Raw genomic sequence first — 9,521 nt, 5'->3', positions numbered from 1 at the left:
GCAAGAGCTTTGTTCACCAAACGGGAAGCTGAGATGATGTCCAACAAGTCAGTACGCGACAACATGTCCAACATGTCTGAAGGGAAACCGTCCTCTCGAGGCCGTGGAATGAAGAGTTTTCAAAAAGTAAGATACGATGTTGGAAGAGGAAGTGTGAGATGCTTCGCCTGCGGGAAACTGGGACACATCGCCAAACACTGTGAAGAGGTTGATGACGACACCACACCGCAGAAATCAACAGGACGACGGCAAGCGAAAAAGGTGACTCACGCATCATTATCGGTGTCAGATACAAGATCTGGGAGTCATGCTGTTTGGTACATGGACAGCGGAGCTACAGACCATATGACATCAAATAGGACGAAATTCGTGGAGTTCCAGCCATATGGATCTACTGTACACACAGCGAATCAAGACGTAATGAAAGTCCTCGGACTTGGCGAGGTGAAATTCCAACTCCAAGAAGAGTACGGTGGGAACTTCTTAACTCTCAAGGACGTGCTGTATGTACCCGAGCTAGACGGCAACATCCTATCTGTAGGGAAAATTGAGGAATTTAGGGAGGAAAGTAGGGAATTTCAAAGTAACATTCCACAATGGAAAAACAGCAAAAGTGCGACGGAGCAACGGTGAGACCATCTTATCGGCAACAATGTCGGGAAGATTATACACGGTAGAAAAGTTGTGCTCGTTATCGCGGCTATCGAAACGTGGTTGTACTGCAGATGCATCGTTGTGGCACAGTCGACTCGGCCATCTCCACCTGGATGCCGTATACCAGCTCTATAGAGTATAGACGGATGGTTGAAAATCTTCACAGCACTACCATCAAGACCCTTCGAAGCGACAACGGTGGCGAATATGTTGGAGAAGACTTCAAACAATACCTGACGAAATACGGGATAACACGACAGTTGACAGTGCCTGGGACACCGCAACAGAACGGTATAGCTGAGAGATACAACCAAACGCTGATGGACGTGACGAGATGTCTGTTGATTGAGTCCGGCCTGACTAAAACACTTTGGGCAGATGCGCTCGATACAGCAGCGCACATACGTAACAAGTGTCCATCAAAAGCCGTCAACCATCAAGTGCCGGAAACACTATGGCTCAACCGAGAGGCCAAAATAGACTACCTCAGAGTCTATGGATGTCGAGCTTGGGCAGTACAGCGGAGACAACGTAGAAGGACGAAGTTGGACCCCAAAGCGGTCGAATGCGTTCTTGTAGGTTATCCTGAAGGTGTCAAAGGATACAAACTGTGGGACATGAAGAATGATGAATTATTCTTGAGCCGTGATGTTGTTTTCGACGAAGGCGTATTTCCCTGCAAACCCGAGACTGTCGAAACCGTCACGGAGCCAGTGACTGCGGAGTCATGTAACGACGACGGAATCGTAGTCGTAAATCTTGAAGTCAACGTCGAAGACGAGGCCCCAAAGGAGACTCCTATACGAGAACCCGAGCAACAAGAAGTGACATGCCAATGTGCAAATAGACATTTTGATGAACCAAGATTTGTTTTGTTTACGTACTTCTCATCGTTCACCACGTGCTTAGGGATATCTAGGGGGGGGGGATATGTTTGAGAAAAAAATGAAAGCAGATAGATAAATAAGCACTTCAGCCAAGACAATTGTTTGTGATGATGAGACCAGTGCTGTTCCTGGAATGTCAAACTTTTAGCTGTTTTTAGTGTCGTAGTGCCAGTGTGCATTTTTACCAATAAATATGACACCCCTCAGCCTTTGCACTATGTTCAGGAGTGAGTGAGCTGTACTATACAAACGTTGTTGTATCGCCGGATGAACCTCAAAGATGTCATAAATTCTATAGCTCAGGGACTGAAGAACAGTACGTGGAGAAGCAGCGTCTCCTACAGCTAGGGCGCAAGAGGGCTTGCAGAAGAGTTTGCAAGTCAGTCCCGCAGGCTATCTAAGAAAGCCCTGCAACAAGAGGCAGCCGGACAGCGTGACATCGCTACAGCTGGAATCTGCGCAGCCGCAACTTCCTCAGGTACACATTCAACAGCGGCACGTTTCCAGGAAGCTGAGCTACCAGTACTTCACCAGCTACTGGCAGGACAAGACCAGTTGTCATGTCCCTTTCCAGTTTTGCTTTTGTTTGTAGGCGTTCTTGCTTGTGTATTATTTCGCATGTAGTAATGTCATCACATGTAGTTTGTATACATGTCCATATTGCAGGCAGCAACCCTCAGGGGGCTTTGACGTATGGTAAATTAAATAAAGTTTTGCACAAACATCAATGCTATTCCACTTTTGTGAGTCATTCACTCAATTTCAGACACCTCATCAGGACAGTCGCCTGCATGTACGCTTTTTGAGCAAATGTACGAGTACGACGAAGCTCAGGCGGTAGCTGAGGAAACAGCTGATCTTCCTGAAAGATCTGAACATGAACAGGATGCTGTATCGAATCAAGAGGAATACTCCCCTCAGCACACACAAACAACCTTCGAAGCAGCCACAACAGGGCTGCGAGCACCACCAATAGAATCTGGATGCAGGAGCACAGGACTTCTGGTTGAGTCCCCACCACCCGGATCTGCTAGCATGACGAGACAAACACGTGGTTTTGGTATGTGCGTAACGACAATTTATCGACACAAAAATTTACAAAATGATAGTTGTAGGTAAGTTGATCTCGTAACCACTCATTTATACAGCAGCAAATAGAAAAGGCAAACTAAAATCACAGGTGGTACCACTAACGACTACTTAGTGGGCACTATATTTGCAGTCGGATACCTGCACAACATAAGTATATTTTACCCTTCTCAAAGGGTGGGTATGTATCTTATTTTTCAGCATTCATCACACAAGATAGAGACAACAACCATATCTGTGTTGGGTTTGGCGAAGTTGGCAACCCCTCAGTGTTTAGCGAAGTAAAATATCATGAAAAGAATTATTTCAGACTCAGACACACTCCCGGTAACAGAATCAGCCAGGTGTCACGCTAAATGGCTAGTATTACATGCCCTACACAGTATGACACAGATGGGCTGTGAAGTGAGATAACATTTAAGACTACTTTGAATGAACACACTGTGATTTCTATGTGCAACATTCACAGAATTATCAATGAAAGTGTACATACAACATATACTAACTGAGGCACTTTCCACTTTCTTACAGGACGAAGGAAAAGGTGTGGGCCAGGTTTGGAGTACCTATGTCAGAGGGCCGCAAGAGAAGAGGTATAACTAAGATACAACTTCCAATTGCAAGAGAAGAGACTCCACTTAGAAGAGGCAAAGTTGGCACTGGAGAGGGAAAAATTCGAGGAAGAACGGCGACAGAAATTGTGGGAGAGGGAGAGGGCAGAGGAAGAGTGACGCAACAGGTGGGATTCTGAAAGGCGTCAGGCAGAATCAATGGAAACACTGATAAGGCACATCATCGCACAGAGGTGTGCCAAGTGCTGCGAACCGGGACAGCATACGTAATTGTGGTGCAAGTTAATTGCTGACATACACAAAATAAATGCTTGTGCGTTTGTTGTAAATGTTTGCTGAGTGTGTCGAGGCTCTTTGTTCCTTGTTATTTGAGGGCTAGCAGTCATGACCTTTCCTGCACACCATGAAATTGTGCAGCACCTGTTACATACTCTACTGTCGAGGCACAAGGTATTCTTCTAGTGTTGGTGGCGCCACCCCAAAGTACTGGGTTGTCTGGCTGCCGTACAGGCACGTATGACAGTTACACAAGATGGTAACTGCCTTGTACATCTTTGCGACTTGCTGTAACCTCAATTTCTTTTAATTTTTTTTTTGAAGTCTAGAAAGGCGAATTCGGCTATTATTTTACCGAACCCCCACTCAACACACTGCCTCGCTGTGCTCATTGCCTTGTTAAAGTCCTTCTGCTGAGGAGAGACAGACGCACTGACGTAAGGCCGTTGTAGCAGGTGCAGCATGGGGTACGCTGGGTCCCCATATAACACGTAGTGGCCTTCCATCCGATCCATCAGTTTCTCCAAATCACCGTATAGCCCACTTGCTCGGAGGATGCCTGTGAAAAAGCGTGGCTGTTACTTATATGAAGGATGCGCATCATTGTCGAATAATTGTACTTTGTTGCTGCTGTTTTATCAGAGCACGCTGACAGTACCACAATGCTTGAGGAGCAACAACCACCAGGTTTAACTTGGAATTTGACAATGAGTGTACTGAAGCCAGAAACAGCATACCAATGTCATATACATACCAGCATCGTGCTTGCGGCCATCCAGGCGCACGATCAGCCCATTTGGACACATAACAGACTGATATTTTAATGCATGGTAGCGCTTATGCCCAAAGAAGTAAATCTTCTGGTCTTCTGAAGGCCTGCAAATAGCACGTGCCGTGCCATCAATGAACCCCCAGCAGTTTGTGAGTGGGGCTCCTTTGCTTCGGACAGCCTATAAGAGAACATTAGATATGGCACATGTATAGGGTATTGTGGCGGCATTGCCAGCGCCATCACATCAAGGCGCGAATAATAAATAGTCTTGCCTCGCTCAGCCCGAGCTCTCGCTCTGACCTGGCAATTCCACCGCCATGTTGTTGCCTGGTCTCGTTAGTGTTTAGTAGCACTACAGTGGTGACCCGAACAATACCTTGGATAATACCTGACGGACCTGGACATGGCAGTCGTCAATTCCTCCGGCTTCTCGGAACTGCCCGCTCCGCCTGTTTCCCAGGTCAGCTTCGAAAGCTCCGCCTATGCCTTGTCTCAGCAGGTTCGTCACCTTACCCAGCTGGTCACAAACCTTTTATGCCGCCAAGATCATCAACTTCCTGCCGCGCTGACCATCGCGCAGACTCCCCATCGGTTCCTGCGCGTTCCTGCTCCCGAACCTCCAGCAGACTTTGTCGCTACCACCACCGTTTCGGCGCCGATGCACAACGCTGCCCCCTACCTTGCTCGTGGTCGCGACAGCCGAAAACCCTTTCCACGACAAGCGCGCCCGAGTCCACCAGCAGCCGCCTTTTCCACATCATTGACCGTACCACCGGGATGCGCTTCCTCGTTGATACGGGCGCGGAAGTAAGCGTCATACCCGCCGACAAATTTTCACGCCGACCCCGACAGCAGTGCTTCAGCCTAAGCCCGAAACACCATGGCCAGAAGTCATACCGCTCGCGCTCCTGGGGATCCGTTCCACTTTCAAACCTGACATAGGCTGCGCCGTCGCCGAGATGGTATACGGCACGTCCCTACGCCTCCCCGGAGATCTCATTTGCCCGTTGCCAGGAAGCACTGCTCTCTCACCAGCTGACTACGTTTCGCGGCTCCGCCGTACTATGGCCGCCCTTCGTCCAGCAACATCTCGGCCCTCGCGTGTGTCCTCGGCCTTCCAGCATCCCGACCTCGCCTCCTGCACACACGTCTTTGTGCGCTGTGACGCTGTACGGAAGCCCCTGCAAACGCCCTACACAGGCCCTCACCTCGAGCTGCGCCGTTCACCCAACTTCTACACCATTCAGCTGAACGGCCACGAGGACACTGTTGCCTTAGAACGGCTTAAGCCGGCATACGTCGACGCTGTACCACCGTTGCCGCCCTCCTTCTCCGTGGAGCTACTGTACGACTCACCCTCCACGGCAGGCTGTCCGCTCACTACTCCAACTACTCTTCCCCCACCGTCGCCTCCTCGGCTGTCTCCCAAACCGCCCCGACAAGTCACTTGGGCTCCCAAGCTCGTTTCTATTCGCCAGCTTCCGGCGCTTGGCTAGGGGGGAGGCCCTGTGCCGGCATTGCCAGCGCCATCACATCAAGGCGCGAATAATAAATAGTCTTGCCTCGCTCAGCCCGAGCTCTCGCTCTGACCTGGCAATTCCACCGCCATGTTGTTGCCTGGTCTCGTTAGTGTTTAGTAGCACTACAGTACCATGCACGTTAATGAACGGTGCAAGCATGAAGTACGCTCTCACGCCCATGAAGTGGAAACAGGCACTAGTGCGTTGCGTAAACACACTTAGCAGACTTATGACACGGAGGCTACATTGTATCGGATAGAAGCTCAACTGGCTGAAATCCGTCATCTGTTGTCGCCCGAGCCACTTGTGACCCTCGAAGTTTGACAGCAAATGCCCAAAGGTGGAGTCAATGTGGGTAACTACCGCGTTTGAGATCAGGGACAAAGTGGAGGGGTGGTGCCCAAATAAAAGTTCCAGGTCGCACAAGCGATTTGGGTACGCCAATCTCCGGAGCGTCACGCAAGGTGCCTCTTCTCCTGTGAGTGTCACCCCATGTTGCGTTCGCATTTTATCAGGAATACGGAGCGCGATGCTAAAGGCAGCGATGTCCTTCTTCTCGAAACGGAACTCCAGCTTCGCGCGCTCTTCGTGTAATCCCCAGATCTGAGAATGGCTCGCGTCCGAGTTTGGCCTCTTGTGGCAGCCGTCCAGACTCTCATGTAACAAAGCATCTTCAATCTCTTCCCAGGACAAGATATCCAGCAAAACAACATATTCTAATATGCTTGCCATTGCGTGAAAAGAATATCAGCTGTATCAACCATCTGGTACCCTTAGTTGCCAGCACGATTTCATACGCAGCTGGAGTCAGTTGTTAACAAATTGTTTCCGAATTCAACACCTTCAACAAAGTGTTTGCTTCGTCAATAGGCAACAAAGCAATATGTTATGTTCTTGTATATCAAACAAAAACGCTCGAAGAGAAACATTTTGGTAGTGGTTTGTGATGAAAAATTGTCATTGTCATCCCCAAGAGTTCTCGTTGCTGCCGCTAGGTGACGTTACGGCTGCCACCTGTATCGGTCGGCAGACTTTTCGGAGAGGATTTCGGGGTTGTGTACTAAACATGCTGAATCCGACGATACCGATATTCGTCCCGACAACTGAGTCGTTTTTCTTTTTCGGAAGACATATCGGTGGAGATGCATTTCGTTAGGAGCACTAAAACTCCCTATTCTGGACTATAGTTGACCTACAATGCGTTGTGTGTGAAGGTCATTTTGAAGAGTGTAGGTGGTACAAGACTGTGTTCGCACATTCTTGGCAGTGTTGACTAGTAACCATAATAAAGTAGAGAGTACATTTGTTGCTTCATATATTTGTGTCATGGCAAAGTATGTAGAGATACATCTGTCTACAACATACAGGTGCGAAAACTGCTTTCTGTCAATGAAAAAACGGGTAGGAAGCAAGCGAGCTCGTGAATATGATGCATAATGTAAAACGTGCATGCTTTTTGTGCCTAAAATATGACAAATAGTTGTCTGTTCAACACCACTAACCATGTGCGGCCTCCATGACATGTTTGTGACATTCCAAAGTCAATAACGTGTCCCACAGATACGTGCAATGCTGAAGATGACTGTACCTTCTATGGATTCTTGTTTCAAGAAAAGTACTGTGTGATTTGCGAACGGCGCCTGGCTGTGCCTTCACAATTCTACATAGAAATATGTGAAGTTTCCGGAAGGAAACATGATGAAGGTCCATAGCAAAAATCATGAGACGAGGGATAGGAAGGGGCATACACAGTCTCCTGTTCGGGTCTCGCTATCATGGACACTATCACTAGCTCGCTTACTATTCAGTTCTTTCAACGATAAAGGTCACGTTCATGAACTGGATGGCAGCCAACATGCTGTCAATAAAAAAATAATGGAAGGAGCTCAATATGATCCTTAGGTTGTGCGTGATGATTGCTTTCTGACAAATGGTGACTTAGAATATCAGGACAGTGCCTGCAGTGGTAGTATACTTGCGATCTCGCTCTTGACGCCCATTGTGTGTCATCGGTCACCTGTAATATGCTAACATGCACATGGCTAAAACACAGTATATTTGTATTTGTTTGAATACAGTTTGTACAGCACATTGTTTTTTACATGTTCTTTGGAAAATATAAATAAACAAATTCTCTACTCTGCAAGTCTCCTGTCAGCTCCACAGAGCAACTTCGAATTTCATTCGAAGCCACGTGTGAAACCTAGACCAAGCTAGTGTTGAAGGTCCATATAGGTCATAGATATACTATTATTATTATTAGATCGTAGGTCAGGCTTAGGTCCTGCTTGGTAGCAACGCAATTAATCCTTATTAAAAATTGGTGCAGGAGGGGACCAACATAACTAAATACACCAACTGACTCTCACAAATCTTGTGGTGTTATACTTTTGAAGCAACCTTAATACGCCGTAGTGCTCCTTTTTTTTTCCCTTTTAATCTAGAAATATTAGGTATTCGCCATGACCAGCCTTAGTTGCTGAGCATGCAGTTATTTACGTTGAGCGCTGCAGTTTCATATTTGTTTCTCTCGACAAGCAAGCCCTGGATTCCCCTTTTTTATAAGAGTCTTTGAGCTTTGACAGGGCATTTGTGGACAAGGAAAACATTTGGACTCTGTTTGATTTTTGCTACAAAGTGCACCGTACAGGGCAGAGGACAGCATCAACCATTTCCACCAAGGTTATTAAATTTGTGATAAAGTACATATACTTTTGTCACTGACTAATTTGGTGGCAAAGTTACTTGAGTGGATGTTGTGCAATTTTAAGCACATGTTTAAAAAAATTAGGGTATGGGAAGTGCTGCCTCGTTGAACATGTGGAGTACACAATATAATAATTGGGGGTTTACATCGCGAGACAACTGAGTGTGGAAGACACAGTGTGAGTGTAATGTTCCTTATTCTGGCAATGTTAGCATGGTTCAAGAAGTGGGAAATGTTGCATTACCCTTAATAACATCTATTGGGCCCAGCAAACAGGATGCACATACCCTTATTTGAAGACACTATGCCGAACTCAAAAGCAGTATGAGATGATCGATCCGCACGTGCTTATTTGCGAAACTATTATGAATGAAACATGGCCTGTATGGTACAGAGCAATGCGCACACTCAAGTAAACATGCAAAAAACACGCATAAGGGTTCTCGATCTACATGTCGCGATGCGCTCTACGAGATACAACACACTACAAAACTACATCCAACACTTTTTGTGCGGGGTAACTCAATGACCAGTCATATATAGACCGCTCATATGACCAACGAATGGTTGAACGAATGCAGTTCGAATGGTCACGATACATTCCTAAGTCGTTCATTGCGGTCACGCTGCACGCAATGATGCTGCACAACATACGTATCTCGTGTAACAAGCCTGGCAATCGCACGATGTGCAAACGGGCAGAAATACGGTCTTCTTTGAAGACCAGTCCTCTGCAGGTATATGCTCAAACGACCACCAAGTTTCACGTTGTCGCTCAATCGCTCCCATTCCTGCACTTGCAGTAAAAGCAGCAAACGGGTCGACGTGGATAGTAGCTGAACGGTTGAACAGCGAAGTTCTCGAGCACAGAATTACAATTTCACGTCTAACATGTTCCTGAGGTGAGTTCGCAGTTGTTATTTCCATCGTTCAACAGTTCTCGAGACTACCTCGGACGAAACGCTCATCGTAGCCGGCCGCCATAACTGGATTTCGTTGCAAACAGGAGAAGCCGCCAGGGAAGTCGGAGAAGCCTCAGCTTTC

At 47.2% G+C, this 9,521-nt stretch overlaps 1 protein-coding gene and 1 long non-coding RNA gene across 2 annotated transcripts in view; both read right to left on the bottom strand.

Annotated features, from left to right (window-relative positions):
- LOC135388272 (uncharacterized) overlaps positions 1 to 9,521 on the bottom strand; it is a 363,678-nt gene that overhangs the window by 352,257 nt on the left and 1,900 nt on the right. The window lies entirely within an intron of this gene.
- Positions 3,146 to 5,247, bottom strand: LOC135390013 (uncharacterized). The gene is made up of 3 exons (XR_010421662.1): positions 4,627 to 5,247; positions 4,233 to 4,428; positions 3,146 to 4,037 (listed from the first exon to the last, which is right to left on the bottom strand). It is a non-coding gene; the product is annotated as an uncharacterized LOC135390013 (long non-coding RNA).

The sequence above is a fragment of the Ornithodoros turicata genome, chromosome 3 (assembly GCF_037126465.1).
Source record: "Ornithodoros turicata isolate Travis chromosome 3, ASM3712646v1, whole genome shotgun sequence".
Taxonomy (NCBI): domain Eukaryota; kingdom Metazoa; phylum Arthropoda; class Arachnida; order Ixodida; family Argasidae; genus Ornithodoros; species Ornithodoros turicata.
This window is presented reverse-complemented; position numbering and strand designations above follow the sequence as displayed.